Below are 15,990 nucleotides of genomic sequence, written 5' to 3' on the forward strand. Positions count from 1 at the left end.
AAAAGCTCAAACTTCCTCTGTGGGTCGTGTGTAGCCATCGGATGTTTATAAGGATGAGGCAACTTGAGTGGGTTTGTATCTTAGAAAGATCATTATTGAGGAAAGAATTATTAAGTAGCTGTTGTGATAATCAAGTTGAAATCTGATAAGAACCTGGATTAAAGAAATACTAGTATGGATTATAATGGTGAATACATTGAAAAAAATTCCCAAAATACAAACTTAGAAAGACTTTGAGATTTCTCAAATATAGGGATTAAAAATCGAAAAATAAAGGCAAAAGGTTTTATAGTTAGTCTGGATAAGGCAAAGTGTGGAGCTCATCTCATGACTTTCAGATAACGTCTTTTTTGTTTTTTTATTGCACTGCATCATTTATTATTTCTTCTAGAGAATGTATTTGCCTTAATCTAAAATGTTAATGCCAGGAATTCCAGACTCATTTACCCGTGCATAAATCAGGTGTTGAATAAGTCTATTTTAGGTTTAAAAGATTACAATTTTATGGAATGTGTTATCACTGAAAGTATTAGGTATTATTTTCTCTGTATTTGTGTATTTTTTTCTCTAATCTATTAAACACAAGATGGTCTGGAAAGGAAAGAAGATTGTTACTTGGGTTTGACACCTGGCTCCAAGCAGTGCCACCTAGAGATTAAGCATGACATTTAGAATTTAAAAACCAAAACAAAACAAGCAGGGCTCTAGAGAGTTAGCATCCATCCTTTTGGCTGCTGCCTTTCTAGCTTTACTCCAAGAGGCAGGAACATCTCTCTTATTAGTTTGATTCCATGACAATGACTGGGCTACATTTACTAAGTTGCATCCCAGAGTACATAAATTTTGATCTTTGCAGACTTCTCTTCTGTCTATAGGATTGTGCGAGTACAGTGGTGGAGGGAGTGATACATTTGAAGACTTTCCTCATTTCATATTACACATAGTCCAAGCTGTTTATATTCTAGGTTTCAGTGCCCGTTTGCTGGCAATACTGGAAATTAAGGTTTTAAAGAATGAGCCTTCTTGAATACAGAGCCTGTTTCATACTCCAAACCAGTTTTACCAAAGAACACGGCATTGAGATCTTGGCAGTCGATAATTACACCATATACTTAATAAAACAGTACTCAGGATTCCCATTTGTCAATGACACTTGTGAATCTATCTCCCTCCAGAACCACACAGAAATGAAGTATGACTGGTCCAACATGGAATTCAGGCATTCCAGAATATTCATCTTGACTCTACTGTTCTTCCTAACATATTGCATTTAATAGTATAGCTCATCAATGTCTTTAGCAGGTTTATTTCAATTGAGTTACATAACATTTTACAATTTTGTAACCTCTTTTAGCCTAAATAACCTTATTTTAGAGTTGAAAAATTTTTTCAGTGGTTAGTGATTGGCCCTATAGATCAAACATCAGGGGAATCGTGCTTGCTTCTGGTACTTAGAGTGTAGGTTGTTTAATATACTTAAACACCTTTGAAATGGAAGATTTTCACAATTTTTAAATGGAAACTAAAGTAAATTTTTTAAAGTATAAGTTTTAAATGAAACAAGACATATAAAGTTCTTACAGTTTCTCTCATATTTATGTTCTCACTCAAAAGATGAATATTATTACTATTTATGGAATATAGGTAAGCACGGTTTTTCTATGAATCAATTGTAATCACAATGAAAAGAGATGTTGAAAAACTGTATAATCCTATTATTTTTATTGTTAAAATTTTCACAGATTGATGTCTGACTTACAAATCCTGTCAGTGCTTTGACCATACTAGTCATATAATATATTGAAATGAGTGAACACATGAATGGAAGAAAGATCAGTGTTAGAGTAGTTATTCCTTCAACACAGATCCATCTAGCATATGCAATATTTCTTTTGACTCCTCCCAACATTTACAACTGGCTAATATGAAAAGTCCACCATCCGTTGTCAGGAAACTGAGTCTCTGCGCAGTTTACTGACTTGCTCAGAGTTATAGCTGGCCTAGTGTTGGACTGGGAATTAAGTCAGGATGTCTCCTTTTATTCAGCATCCAAGAAACGAAGAAAATACCTTTAAATTACAAATAAATATAAACAGAATTAGTGGTTACTAAGATTAAAAACACAATAGGTCATAGACATATAAATAAAAGCATTTAAACCCCTCCCTAAAGAATGAATTACCCCATTCAAAGTATGATGGTCCCTGTTCTTTCCAGTGTACCACATTAAATAGGTGGCCAGCACATGGAGGTTAAAAGTAGGTGCTTAAAATGAGATTCTTTAATAAATACATTAATTTGTCACTAAGGATTTTCTAGTTTTGCTTTATCTTTTAACTGGTTTGGAGTGGTTAAGGACATCTAGTGACTTGTATCCATCATGATGCTAATACCTTACCTCCGCAGAACAAATGCAGGATCTTAGATGGAAAGACATATGCCTAAAATTTAATCAGGTACTTAATTTGCTCAATAAGCACTGATAAAGTGTCCCAGGTGCTGTGATGTGTTATTGCTTTTAACTAATTCACCTCCTGAGACAGAGGGACACTACAAAGTAACACTGGTGATGCCAGGTAAAAGAGTACTATCAAAGAATTTTTAATTTTGCATTCCAAGTGGCAACCTTAGTGGCCGGGGAAAGTAGTGAAGACTTCACAGAGAGAAGTACCTTTGAGCTGTGTTTTAATGAATGCGAAAGACTTCAATAACCAAAAAATGCATGGAAAGACCATTTCAGGCAGGGGGAATATCATGTGTACAGGCACAGAGCAACTGGAGGCAGAAAAAACATTTCAGTGACTATTGCAATTGATTAAGAGAGAGAAAATGAGGGCAAAAAAGCCCCAGTGAAAACATAATGGTAAATAACATAATTTTACACATCACTATCCAAGAAAAATATTGTCTCGAGGATGAAGTTTTGATATAATGCAAAGGAAAATAAGAGATGATAGGTGATCAATAGATAGATGGATGATAGAAAGTTTTTTCTAGCATTATAAACAGATAATCTTGATTTTCATTAAACAGCTATCTTGATTTTCATTAAAAGAGATCTAATAAACTAATAGTAAAGCTTTTCTATATTTTGAAATTACCATTTTTGAGTCTTTAATTAATGTATATTAATCTCACACATATTTGATTTCTTAAAGAAGACTTCCTTAATAAATGGGGAATATATGCCAGGAAAAGGTAAATTTTTATCTTTTTCTAGTTCATATTAAAGATAATGTTTTCTTGCTACCTGATTGAATAACTCATGTTCAAATAAATTAGTAACCTAAGACTTTTTGAATCTTTAACTTTGAGTTTGCATTGCAACCAAATACTCATGAAAACCCAAAATATAATTAAAAGAACAAAGTGTTTTATATCAGTTAAATTCAATGATAGCAATCAGAGCAAGCAATCTTTTCAACTTGACATCCTTCAGACATTTTAATTTTATAGTCTTTGTCGGTTACCTCAAAAATCAAAATACTATTTGACTCGACCACGTACGAGGCTCATAATAACCATACACAATGTATTAGGTTCCTATGGTTGTTGTCACAAATTGCTACACCAATTTGTAGTGATTTAAAACAACATAATTTATTATCTTGCAAGTCTGGAGGTCAGCTATCCAAAATGGGTCTCATTGCTAAAACCAGGGTATTGGCAAGGCTGTATTCCTTCTAGAGGACCTCATGGAGAATCTAATTCCTTGCTTTTTTCATCTTACAGAGCCTGCCTGTATCCTTTGAGTTGTGGGCCCCTTCCATCTGCAAAGCCAGCAGTCTGTCAATTCCTTTTCCCTTCGCACCACTCTCACCTCTTCTGCTGCTCTCTTCCACTTTTAAGCACCTTTTGATTCCCCTGGACCTACCTGGATAATTGACTTATTTGAATGTCTGCTGAGTGACAACTTGATTTCATCTGAAACTTTGATTCTTCCCTCATTTAAGGTAACATGCTCACAATTACCAGAGATGAGGGCGAGGATTTTTTGGGGGGAGAGGTATTGTTCTGATTACCCAGAAAAAGAATATTAAAAAATAATCTAGATTATGGTTTACAATGGCAAATTCTGAGGACTGGGGAAGAAAGACAAGCATCTTTATATAAAACTGCTTGTGTCTTGTGTACTCCAATATTTTGATGGCTACATTAGGCTGCTTCAACTTTCTTTTACCCTTGGGATCAGTAGTTACATTTAATTTAATTTTCCAATTAAGAAAAATTAAATTAATTACTTGCAGTTTGCCCTTGAGAATACATTCTTCAGTTTTAATGGCACATAGTTATTATGCCTCAGGAAAGGAAGGTTTACAGAATGTTTATTAACAGTCACAATTGCCAATACTATTCCAAATTCATCTTTAAAGTATACAATTTAAAAATCCATGGGATATCTTTTAATAATGACATGCATGTCATGCATGCATCTAATAAGACATGCAGTTGGGGAAGGGAGAGAGAAGGGGGAGGAAAAAGGGAAAAGGGAAAAGATGATTTGTCTAAATGAAGTTCAGAAGTGCATATTTTCCCACTGAGTCACTAGCTAAAAAAGAAGAAAAGAAAGATTTAAAGAAGAAAGAAAGAGAGGAAGAAAGAAATCAAGACAGCAATCAAGAAAAAAAGGAAGGAAGAGTATTAATATTACGCTGTCTCAGTGATCCACTATTTTTTTAGATACACGGAATGAGATCTGTTAAGTGGTCAAAATTCTTGCATTCAGAAGCTGCAAATGACTATAAGACTCTATTCTTCTGTGGCTATGCCCCCTTTTGTTTTCAATTTATTTTGCTATGTTTTTCATCTGTACTATGAGGACCTTAAGGCCTTCGTTACTTGGATGTACTGAATGTATTTCTACTTACATTAATTTTCCTTGGATGAGTGTGTCACCAAAGATGGTACTTTTCCTTACCACTATTTTTTAATACATAGGTTTTTCCACTCGGCTGCTGCCTGCTACACTTGCTTGTCATATTGCTTTTTACTGCGCCTCTTACATCTTCCAGCCATCACTTCTGCTGCTGCTGCTGTTGCAGCCTCGGCCTGCTTCAGCCCTCCTGCCTGATTGCTATAACCATCTTCCTTCCTTCTAGTTCTGTATTGTCGCTTCTTTTTTTATCCTATATTTATTCCATATTGGTCCACTTTATATCTAGTCAGGACAGATTAAGGTGGTCACAATTCCATTTGTTGACTAAACATTCTATTTATAATATTTCAATCTTTTGCTCATAAATGCTGTTCATTCATTCTTTCACCAAATATTAATGGAATGCTTACACTTTAATGTAAGCAGCAGTACTATTATTACTTTAAGGGTAAGACAAATAAACAATACATAATTATCCCCGAAAAGATATAGTTTAGTTGTAGAGATGACAAACATACAAAATAACTAGAAATATGAGAATAATAGAAAGTGTTGTCAAATGCCAAAACAAATGGTCATTTTATGTTAAAGTATCAAGGACTGGTTCATGGAGATAATTCTAATTTGTCCCCAAGTTGAAAGTATTGTCATTGCTAAAAATTAAAAGTTCCAGGTCTTGGAAGGAGAGCATATAGTAAGCAGGAAGAGTTTTTAATACTTAAATGACATTTTGGTACAAGAAATGAAAATGACTCAAAATATTTCAGTCTGATTTTTTGTCCCTGTCCCTTTTATTTATTGTCAACCTTATCTGTGCTCTGGCCCAAATACCCTGGAGGGCATCCACACCTACATAACAAGGAACACCTCCATGTGCCAGACAAGTTGTCTTATCAGAGTTTGCTACGTAAGGTGTTGGAAGTCTCACTTCTATAGACAAAGTGAAATGGATTTCTTTCCAAGTACCATTTTAGGAAAGCATCATGGAATGTCAGATAGATATTTTCTTAAATATAATGAAACTTTATTCCTAAGAATTGCTCTTATAACTTCATAAGGACATGTGCTTTTTGCACATAAAATTTAGATGCTTATGATAGAAGCCCTGGATTCAAAAATACCCATATACATGCAAAAACGTAGTATGGCATCTGCATGCAGGTCAGGTACATATTCTTTCTGAAACAATAAACTAACCAAATTGGGTCTGACTCAATGAACTAAAAGAGCACTGATATCCACCACTTAAAATAATTGGATTTTATCTTCTTATGGCAAGGCACATTTCAAAGGAATATTGTTGACCTTCTTCTGCCCCCCCCCACTTCTTTTTTTCATAACATAATACACTTCTGAAGTACTGAAAATTTATGACAAAATTACATATGAATGAAGTAGAGTTTAAATGAAAATTGCAGGCAACAAACATGTTTGGACAAGTCATGGCTGGGCACACCACTCTTTCATATTTAACTTTCTTAAATAAATTATTCCATTAAGTTCTTTATGAAAATAAAAAGCTCAACATTTAAAGTATTATAGAATAAATGAGAGCAAAATTTAAAATAAACAATTGTACTTCCATAAACCACCTGTTTATATTAGCGTTACTGCCATTTTAGCTATACCATGTATATTTTGTTCCTAAAAATCACATGGAAAACTATCCTTATTAAAACTAAACAAGCTGTTAAAGTTAAAAAAAAAAGCCTAAACATATTTTACTTTAATCTATGCCCTTACAAAATATCTGTCTTGTTAGTGACATATGATTCATAGTTTTCATTTGTACTTACATAGTAATATTCAGTAAAACTTTCCAGTATTAGAACAATTATCTGTATATTGAGAAGGACTCATAAAGCCTAGGGAACAAAAATTTTAGATTTTTCATAAGGTTAGAAAATTCCAAGTCATGAAGGCAGCATTCTCCATAAAAAAGATTACCATTTTAGAGTCATGATGAAAGCTGTGTCTATTCAAAGTTGATCGCATTTTAAAAATTAAATTGAATAATATAAAATTGTCAGAAAATTACTTTCAACAGCTGCTGTACTTTCACGCTAAAACAGAAACATTTTTAGTTACTTTTGAAGGAGTGATTAGCTGATTAATTTATTCATTGATGTACTGGACCAGTGGGTGTCTATGTGGTGCTTCAAGGAGATTTTGAAGCTCGTGGCAAAAGCCATTGATGTGTGACCTCCTATATAGAATGACTATTTCAGACTGGAATGCCTGAATAGACTTTTCTAGGATAGTTGAACGAGTTCTAACAAAAGAATCTGGGCAGAAGCAGCTCCTTTCCCTTGCGGTACGCACTTCTCCATTAAGGGCAGCAATTACATTTCAGAGACAAACTCACAGAAACAAAATAAAAACTTGTTTACACAAAGTTCTTGAAGAAGAGTGACCTGTGATCTCACAGCTAAATACCAGATATGACCTGAAGGACCCTAAACATCGCATTACAAACAGAAATATGTTTTCAGCATGCACGTCTCTGATTCTACGGCCTCCTGTTTGTTCAGATGCAGTGGCAAGGGGCTGCAGACACAAGGATTGTGTTACGGCTGCACTCTGCCTTTGCACCTCCCAGGGAAGGCGAGTGGCAGGCAGAAGGCATGCTTGCTCTCCAAGTACTATGTAAAGTGCCACGTCAAAGAATGATCCACTCCTACAGAGCAGAGATAGGACAAAGGAGTACTGGTCTATTACTTTGCTTCAACTTGACCTCACTATACTCAAATAAATATTCATGAATCCCTGTCAAATATTGGGTCATAGGCAGAATAAGAAAGGTATCTGGAATAACAAATGACACTGCTTGAACTCAGAAAGGAAAACAAAAACAATCCTACTAATGTCATCTGTATTTATAGTCCAATATCAACAAGTATTTCTTACAAGAAAATTAGAAAATAAAAGCATTTAGTGAAACCTGAATACATTATTTTTAATACAGTTTTTTTCAATAAGATACAAAGGTCAATAATTGCCTTTAGGTTCCATTTTAGCATACTGAATATTTAGCAGAAGAACAACATATTGGAACAGCATGTATTTTTTAACACAGAAAAGTAACAGAAAACAGGTATCTTTGATCTCTTTAATGAATTCAGACTCACACCCCCTAAGTACATAAAACCATTACACTACTTTTCTGTATTGTCAACAGCTTCTTATCAGCTTGGCCACACATGAGAATGAAAATAATGTAGTTTTTTTGTTTTTCAGGTACATCTGATGCACAAACAATTTTTTATAAAAAGTAGTTTAATTAGATGTTTTCATTATAAATATAATTATGATGTAACAAAATAAAGTTTCATATTCCAATGTGGGTGTGAATGTATAAAATTCACATACATATATTTGAAATTGAAATTTCTTTGGAATGCTGAGTTTATCTCATCACAATATTTGAGATAAAAAGCGAACATATATAGATAAATAGTTTATATTTATTTGTTCAGTTTTTATTTATAGATGAAATACAGTAGTCCTTCCATATCTGGTTGATTCAACTAACTGCAGATTGAAAGGCCTATGATGGTCGTGTCTGTACTGAAAATGTACAAACTTTTTCTTCTTTTCTTTGTTCCCTAAACAATATAGCACAACAACTATTTACAGAGCATTTACACTGTATTAGGTATTATAAGTAATCTAGAGATGATCTAAAGTATACGGGAGGATGTGTATAGGTTTTATGCAAATTCTATGCCATTTTATATAAAGGACTTGAGCATTTTTGGATTTTGGTACCCACGGGGGTTCTGGAACCAATCCTCTGACAATTTCAAGGGGTTACTGTAATTCTATCCTACTGTTTTAGCAGTGTATTGACTAATTCAATGAAATGTATAATTTATATACTTAGAAAACCAACACCAAGAGATCCAATTCAAGTGTTTCTAGAATTTTGTTTCCAAAAATGAATGTTTCTAGATCTAGTGAAGAAAAAACCATGTGAGAAAAAGCTAGAAGTCCAAGAAAAGAAAAAAGATGCCTCTTAGTGGAGGAATTGTGTAATCTGGGTGACTCTATTCAACTACGAATTAAAATACAATATTCCAAAAAAGAAAAGCTTAATTTGATACTTTGTGTTAATTTTTCATTTAGGACATTAAACTTTTATCATGAGTTTAAAAAGGACAGCTAAAAAAATAAAAATAAATACCTTATTTGCCAGATGTTCATTCTGGCAGACAAAATGTGAGTCCTCACACTTTGAGGAATAAGTCAAGATTAGGTAGGATAGGGATACGATATTTTGTATTTTTGAATAGAAGAAATTTGAGCACAACTTATTAATTTGGAATATAATTCAATGAATTTGGCAAAATAGAAAATATTCAGTCACTTATTCATTCATTCATTAATTATTGGCATAAAATAGTTATTGAGGCAGTGACTTACTTACAGAAGTGTGGGCTTTGAAATTTTGGAATCCAGACGACGTGTTTTGAAAGAATCTGTACTTTGGGCAAGCATCTTAACTTTTCTATTCCTTAGTTTTTATGTGTTTTAGGAAAATTTTAAAATACTATAAATCCTCATAAGAGTTGTGTAAATTTAATGAATATTTTTGTAAAAAGCTCAGCTGTATGCTTTTATATAAATGCTTAGTAAATATTATCAATGATTTCAATGAATAACATCTATGTATTCTATATCCTTACCTTGCTTTATTTTTCTTCTTATCAATTCTTATTATCTGATCTGTTACAGATTTATTTAATAATATGTTGGCACAGATTTATTTATTTATGTGTTTCTTGTCCATCTCATCCTGCATAACATAAATCCCCTCAAACAAAATAAATTTGCAATTTAAATTATTTCATACAATTTATTCAATATTTGCATTTCCTAGCACATAAATCTTCAGCATCTTTTGCACATTTTAAAAGTTGGAGTCTTGGTTTTTTATATAAAATAATTTTAAAATTTCACATTTAGAAATTTTAACTCTTTCTAGCTTAAGCTTTAAAGTGCTTGTCTTATTTTTTCTTTTAGAGTAATTTTAAACTTTTAATTAATAAATTTTATAAGCTGCTTTATAACACGTCAGCTATTTTTTTTTTTTCGAGGAAGATTAGCCTTGAGCTAACATCTGCCAATCCTCCTCTTTTTTCTGAGGAAGACTGGCCCTGAGCTAACATCCGTGCCTATCTTCCTCTACTTTATATGTGGGATGCCTACCACAGCATGGCGTGCCACACGTCAGCTATTTAAAAGATATTTTGCTACTAAAATTTCCTTTTTTTCCAGATGCTAAAATGGCTCATTTCCTTCTCCACACATGGCTTGCAAAATGAGGTTTAGAGAGAGGGGTTTACTGACGAGGTGAGGAATTGACCAAGCATCGAGCAACAGAAAGAAAACTGGAAATATGTCCTGGTGAGACCTAGAATGTTGGTCTTATTAATTTGCCTCATATTTGATGTTGAAAATTCATTTCATTTTAATATTATGTTGCTATGAATGACTTTGGATGTATTTGGAGTTAATTAAATAATGTTTTTTTGAGCATTACAAATGAAATTTTAAAAATGTCATTTCTCAGTCATCTCAGAAGATTCTATTTGCGGCTATGTTAAAGTAGGATTTAATTTTGCTAGTTGCCAAGTTGGATTGACTAGTTCAATGTTTTTCTCTTCAGTGCATAGGTTAATGTAATTTTAAGAATGATGTCTCTCTTTTTATTCTGAAGAAACTAGGGCTGTCATGGACTGCATTATGTCCCCTCAAAAGTCATAGGTTGAAGTCCTAACACCCAGTACCACAGAATTTGACTGTGTTTGGAGACAGGACCTTTAAAGAAGTAGTTATGTTAAGCTAAGGCCCTTAGGGTGGGCCCTGATCCAATCTTACTGGTATTCCTAGAAAAAGAGGAGATCAGGACACAAGGAGGACACTAGGGGTGTGCACACACAGAGGAAAGACCATGTGAGGACACAGCGAGAAGGTGGCCATCTGAAAGCCAAGGGGAGAAATCTCAGAGGAAACCAAATCCCGCTAGTACCTTGATCGTAGATATCTAGCCTCCAGAACCATGAGAAAATAAATTTCTGTAGTTTCAGCCACCTAATCTGTGGTATTTAAGTATGGCATCCCTAGTAGACTGATACAAGGGCCTAGAAAAGAGAAACAGTCTGTTGAGGATGACACAGTTAGTGAGGGGGACACCTTGGATTCAGATGGAGATGTATCATACTCTAATGGATTCAGTGCAGTATATCATCTGAGACATTAAAGTTAATTTTGTATAGTAACTTTAGTTTCTCTTTCCTGTGTTTTAAAAATGTGCATTTTTTTCATTTAAAATATTGATTCAGAATGGAATATTTACAAATGCAATTTTATTGCAAGTATTAGAATGTGGGTTTTAATGCTGGAAAAAATTGGAAATTCTTATCTTTATATGTGAAAATGTAACATTCATCTCAGAAGTGTTGACCTTTTTAAACTTAAAGTTTTTCTCAGTAACGAAACAGATTTTTCCCTGGGAAAAAAAGCTTCCTTTGATCTCATGAAATATTCAAAGCGATAATGAAGCATGTTTTGCTTTCTTGTAAACCTGTTAAAATATTATTTTTCTCTGAGGTTGCCAGTGGTGAAAATTTTATCACACAGCATGAAATGTGTTATTTTGATACATCGACACCATATCAAAACTTATCCTTGCACATTCAACTTCGTGACAAAGAATATTTTCCTATGAATTTCACAGTCTATTTCCATGGAATTTAAAAAAAGTATTAGTTTCAGATGCTGAATGGTTTTACACTGTTAACTGGTAAGGACAGGCTGATATATATTGATGACAGGTTAACACCACACTATAACCAAATGACAAACCTGTAATATAACTTCTGACATGTAGATATTCACATAAACTGGAAAAAAGAGATCTTCGGAATTAAAGTAATTAACAATTTTACTTTCTACCTGCATTTACAGAACTCTTGCTAATGTCAGTGTGGGAACACGCTTTTAATAGTGTATGAACAGAGCTTTAAACATCTATTTCCATGATCAAAGTACCAAGAATCTAATCTTAGTGTCTTTTGTTTTTCTTTAATTCTCGGTTTGCTTTTTTATGTAATGAGATCTCTACTTTAGAAATATAAGATTAGCAATGTGGTGGAGGAAAGAGGACAGCAAGATCTCTCTATGCAAGAAATAAAATAGTAATAAAAATATATAGCATTATCATTAATATTTATCATTTTCCACTGCCACTACCTTAGATCAAGTTACTTTTATTTTTCAACTGAATACAGCAACAGCAACAACATCCAAACTGATCTTCCAGTCTTTACTTTTACCTCCTTCCCATACATTCTATAAACTGAAGCATCAGTGATTATTTGGGAACTAAAATGGGATTACGCCACTCCCCAGCTTAAAATATTTCAATGTCTCCTAATAACCCTCATGATGAAAAACTTACACTTGAATGACTGAATTCTAATTCTCTTGATATTGAAATGTCAGCTCCATTCTGCCTTACTCTTGGTTGTACTCTTCACTATTTCCTATATATCGAGAATCACCACTGCCCTGGTGGTTTGCAAAGGACTTTCACATACATCTAATTACACATGCCTGCTATCAAATATTTTCCTATACCTATACTGTTCTTTTTTTAATTTTAATTTTATTTATTTATTTATTTATAATTTTTATTGAAGTAACATTGATTTATAACATTGTATAAGTTTCAGGTGTACATCATTATATTTCCCCTTCTGCATAGACTACATGGTCCCCCACCAAACGTCTAGTTGCTATATGTCACTATACATGTGTCCCTTTACCCCTTTCACCCTCCTTCCACCATTGGTAACCACCAATCTGTTCTTTGTATCTATGTGTTTGTTTGTTTATCTTCCACATGAGTGAAATCATATCATAAATTATCTTTCTTCATTTGACTTATTTTGCTTAGCATAATATCTTCAAGGTCCATACTTGTTGTCACAAATAGCAAAATTTTGACCTTTTTTATGACTGAGTAGTTTTCCATTGCATATGTGTGTACTATATCTTCCTTATCCATTCATTCACTGATGAGTACTTAACGTTGTTTTCAAGTCTTGGCTATTGTGAATAAAGCTACAATGAGCGTAGCATGGTATACATCTTTTTGAATTAGTGTTTTGATGTTCTTTTAATACATACCCAGAAGCTGAATAGCTGGATCATGTGATACTTCTTAATTTTCTGAGGAATCTCCATACTGTTTTCCATAATGGCTGCACCAGTTTGCATTCTCACCAGCAGTCTATGAGGGTTCCCTTTTCTCCACATCTTCTCCAACAATTGTTATTTCTTGTCTTTTCAATAATAGCAATTCTGAGAGATGTGAGGTGATATCTCACTATAGTTTTGATTTGCATTTCCTTAATAACTAGTGATGTTGACCATCTTTCATGTGCCTGTTGGCCATCTGTATGTCTTCTTTGGAAAAATGTCTGTTCAAATCCTCTGCCAATGTTTTTATTGGGTTGTTCATTTTTTTGTTGTTGAGTTGTATTTTGTAAATTAACCCCGTGTTGGATACATTAAATGCAAATATCTTCTCCCAGTTGGTAGGTTGTCTTTCTGTTTTGTTGATGGTTTCTTTTGCTGTGCAGAAGCTTTTTAGTCTTAGTCCCATTTGTTTATTTTTTCTTTTGTTTCCCTTGCCTGAGGAGACATAGTATTCAAAAAGACACTGCTAAGACCTGTGTCAAAGAGCATACTGTCTATGTTTTCTTCTAAGAATTTTGTGGTTTCAGGCACATTCACGTCTTCAATCCATTTTGAGTTAGTTTTTGTGTAAGGTGTAAGATAATGGTCTGCTTTCATTCTTTTGCATGTGGTTGTCCACTTTTCCCAACACTATTTATTGAAAAGACTTTCTTTTCTCCCTTGTTTATTCTTGGCTCCTTTGTCAAAAATTAGCTGTCCATAAATGTGTAAGTTTATTTCTGGGTTCTCAACTCCATTCCATTGATCTTCGTGTCTGTTTTTATGCAGGTACCATGCTGTTTTGATTATTACAGCTTTATCATATACTTTGAAATCAGGAAGTGTGATATCTCCAGATTTGTTCTTTTATCTCAGGATTGCTGTCTATTCAGGGTCTTTTGTTGTTACACGTAAATTTTAGAATTCTTTGTTCTATTTCCATGAAAAATTAGGATTTTGATAGGGATTGCATTGAATCTGTAGATTGCTTTAGCTAATATAGACATTTTAACGATGTTAATTCTTCCAATCCATGAGCAAACAATATCCTTCCATTTCTTGTATCTTATTCAATTTCTTTCAACAATGTCTTCTTGTTTTCAGTGTACAGGTCTTTCATCTCCTTGGTTAAAGTTAATCCTAGGTATTTTATTCTTTTTGTTGTCATTGTAAATAGAACTGTATCCTTGATTTCTCTTTCTAGTTCATTCATTGTTAGTGTGTACAAACACAACAGATTTCTGCATGTCAATTTTGTACCCTGCAACTTTACTGTATTTGTTTATTTCTAATAGATTTTTGGTGTATTCTTTATGGTTTTCTATGTATAAAATTATGCCATCTGCAACTAGTGACAATTTTACTTCTTCCTTTGCAATTTGGATACCGTGTATTTCTTTTACTTGCCGAATTGTTCTGCCTAGGACTTTCAGTATTATGTTGAACGGGAATGGCAAGAGTGGGCATTCTTATCTTGTTCCTGTTCTTAGGGGTATAGCTTTCAGTTTTTCACTGTTGAGTATGATGTTAGTTGTGGGTTTGTCATATATGGCCTATATTATGTTGAAGTATTTTCCTTCTATATACATTTTACTGAGAGTTATTATCATAAAGCCAAATCTTGTCAAATAGTTTCTCTGCATCTATGGAGATGATCATGTGATTTTTATTCATTTTGTTAATGTGATATATCACATCAATCAATTTGCAGATGTTGAACCATCCTTGCATCCTGGAATACAACTTGACTGTGATGTATGGTCCTTTTAATGTATCGTTGTATTTGATTTTCCAATATTTTGTTGTGGAAATTTTTTGATCTATGGTGATCAAAAATGTTGGCCTGTAATTTTCTTTTCTTATGTCATCCTTGTCTGGTTTTGATATCACAGTAATGTTGGCCCTGTAAAATGAGTTAGGAAATGTCCCCTCCTCTTCAAATTTTTGGAAGAGTTTGAGTAGGATAGGTAGGTATCAAATCTTCTTTGAATGTTTGGTAGAATTCACCAAAGAAGTTGTCTGGTCATGGACTTTTCTTTGGGGGGGAGGTTTTTGATTACTGTTTCAATCTCCTTACTAAGGATTGGTCTATCAGATTCTCTAATCCTTGATTCAGTTTTGAAAGGTTGTATGATTCTAGGAGTTTATCCATTTCCTCTAGGTTATCCAATTTGTTGGTATATGGCTTTTCATGGTAATCTCTTATAAACCTTCGTATTTCTTGATATCCATTGTAATTTCTCCTCTTTTGTTTTTGATTTTATTTATTTGAGCCTTCTCTCTTTTTCTCTTAATGAGTCTAGCTAAAGGTTTGTCAGTTTGGTTTATCTTTTCAAAGAACCAGCTCTTAGTTTCATTGATCTTTTCTATTACCTTTTTAGTCTCTATTTTATTTGTTTGCACTCTGATTTTCATGATTTCCTTCTTTCTACTGATTAGGGGCATCCTTTGTTCTTCTCTTAGGTTTGCTGTTCCTTTAGGTGTACTGTTAGATTGTTTATTTGAGCTTTTTCTTGTTTCTTAGGGTAGGCCTGTATGGCTATAAACTTCCCTCTTAGTATTGTTTTTGCCACATCCCATAAATTTTGGTATGCTATGTTTTTATTTCCATTTGTCTTCAGGTATTTTTTGATTTCTTCTTTGATTTCTTCTTTGATTTCTTCATTGATCCAATAACTGCTCAGTAGACTGTTGTTTAGGCTCCACATGTTTGTGACTTTCCAGCTCTCTTCTGGTAGTTGATTTCTAGATTCATATGCTTGTGGTCTGAAAAGTTGTTTCAGATGATTTCAATCTTCTTAAATTTATTGAGATTTGTTTTATTCCTCAACATATGGTCTATTTGTGAGAACGTTCCATGTGCATTTGAG

This window comes from Equus asinus, chromosome 3 (genome assembly GCF_041296235.1).
Source record: "Equus asinus isolate D_3611 breed Donkey chromosome 3, EquAss-T2T_v2, whole genome shotgun sequence".
NCBI lineage: Eukaryota > Metazoa > Chordata > Mammalia > Perissodactyla > Equidae > Equus > Equus asinus.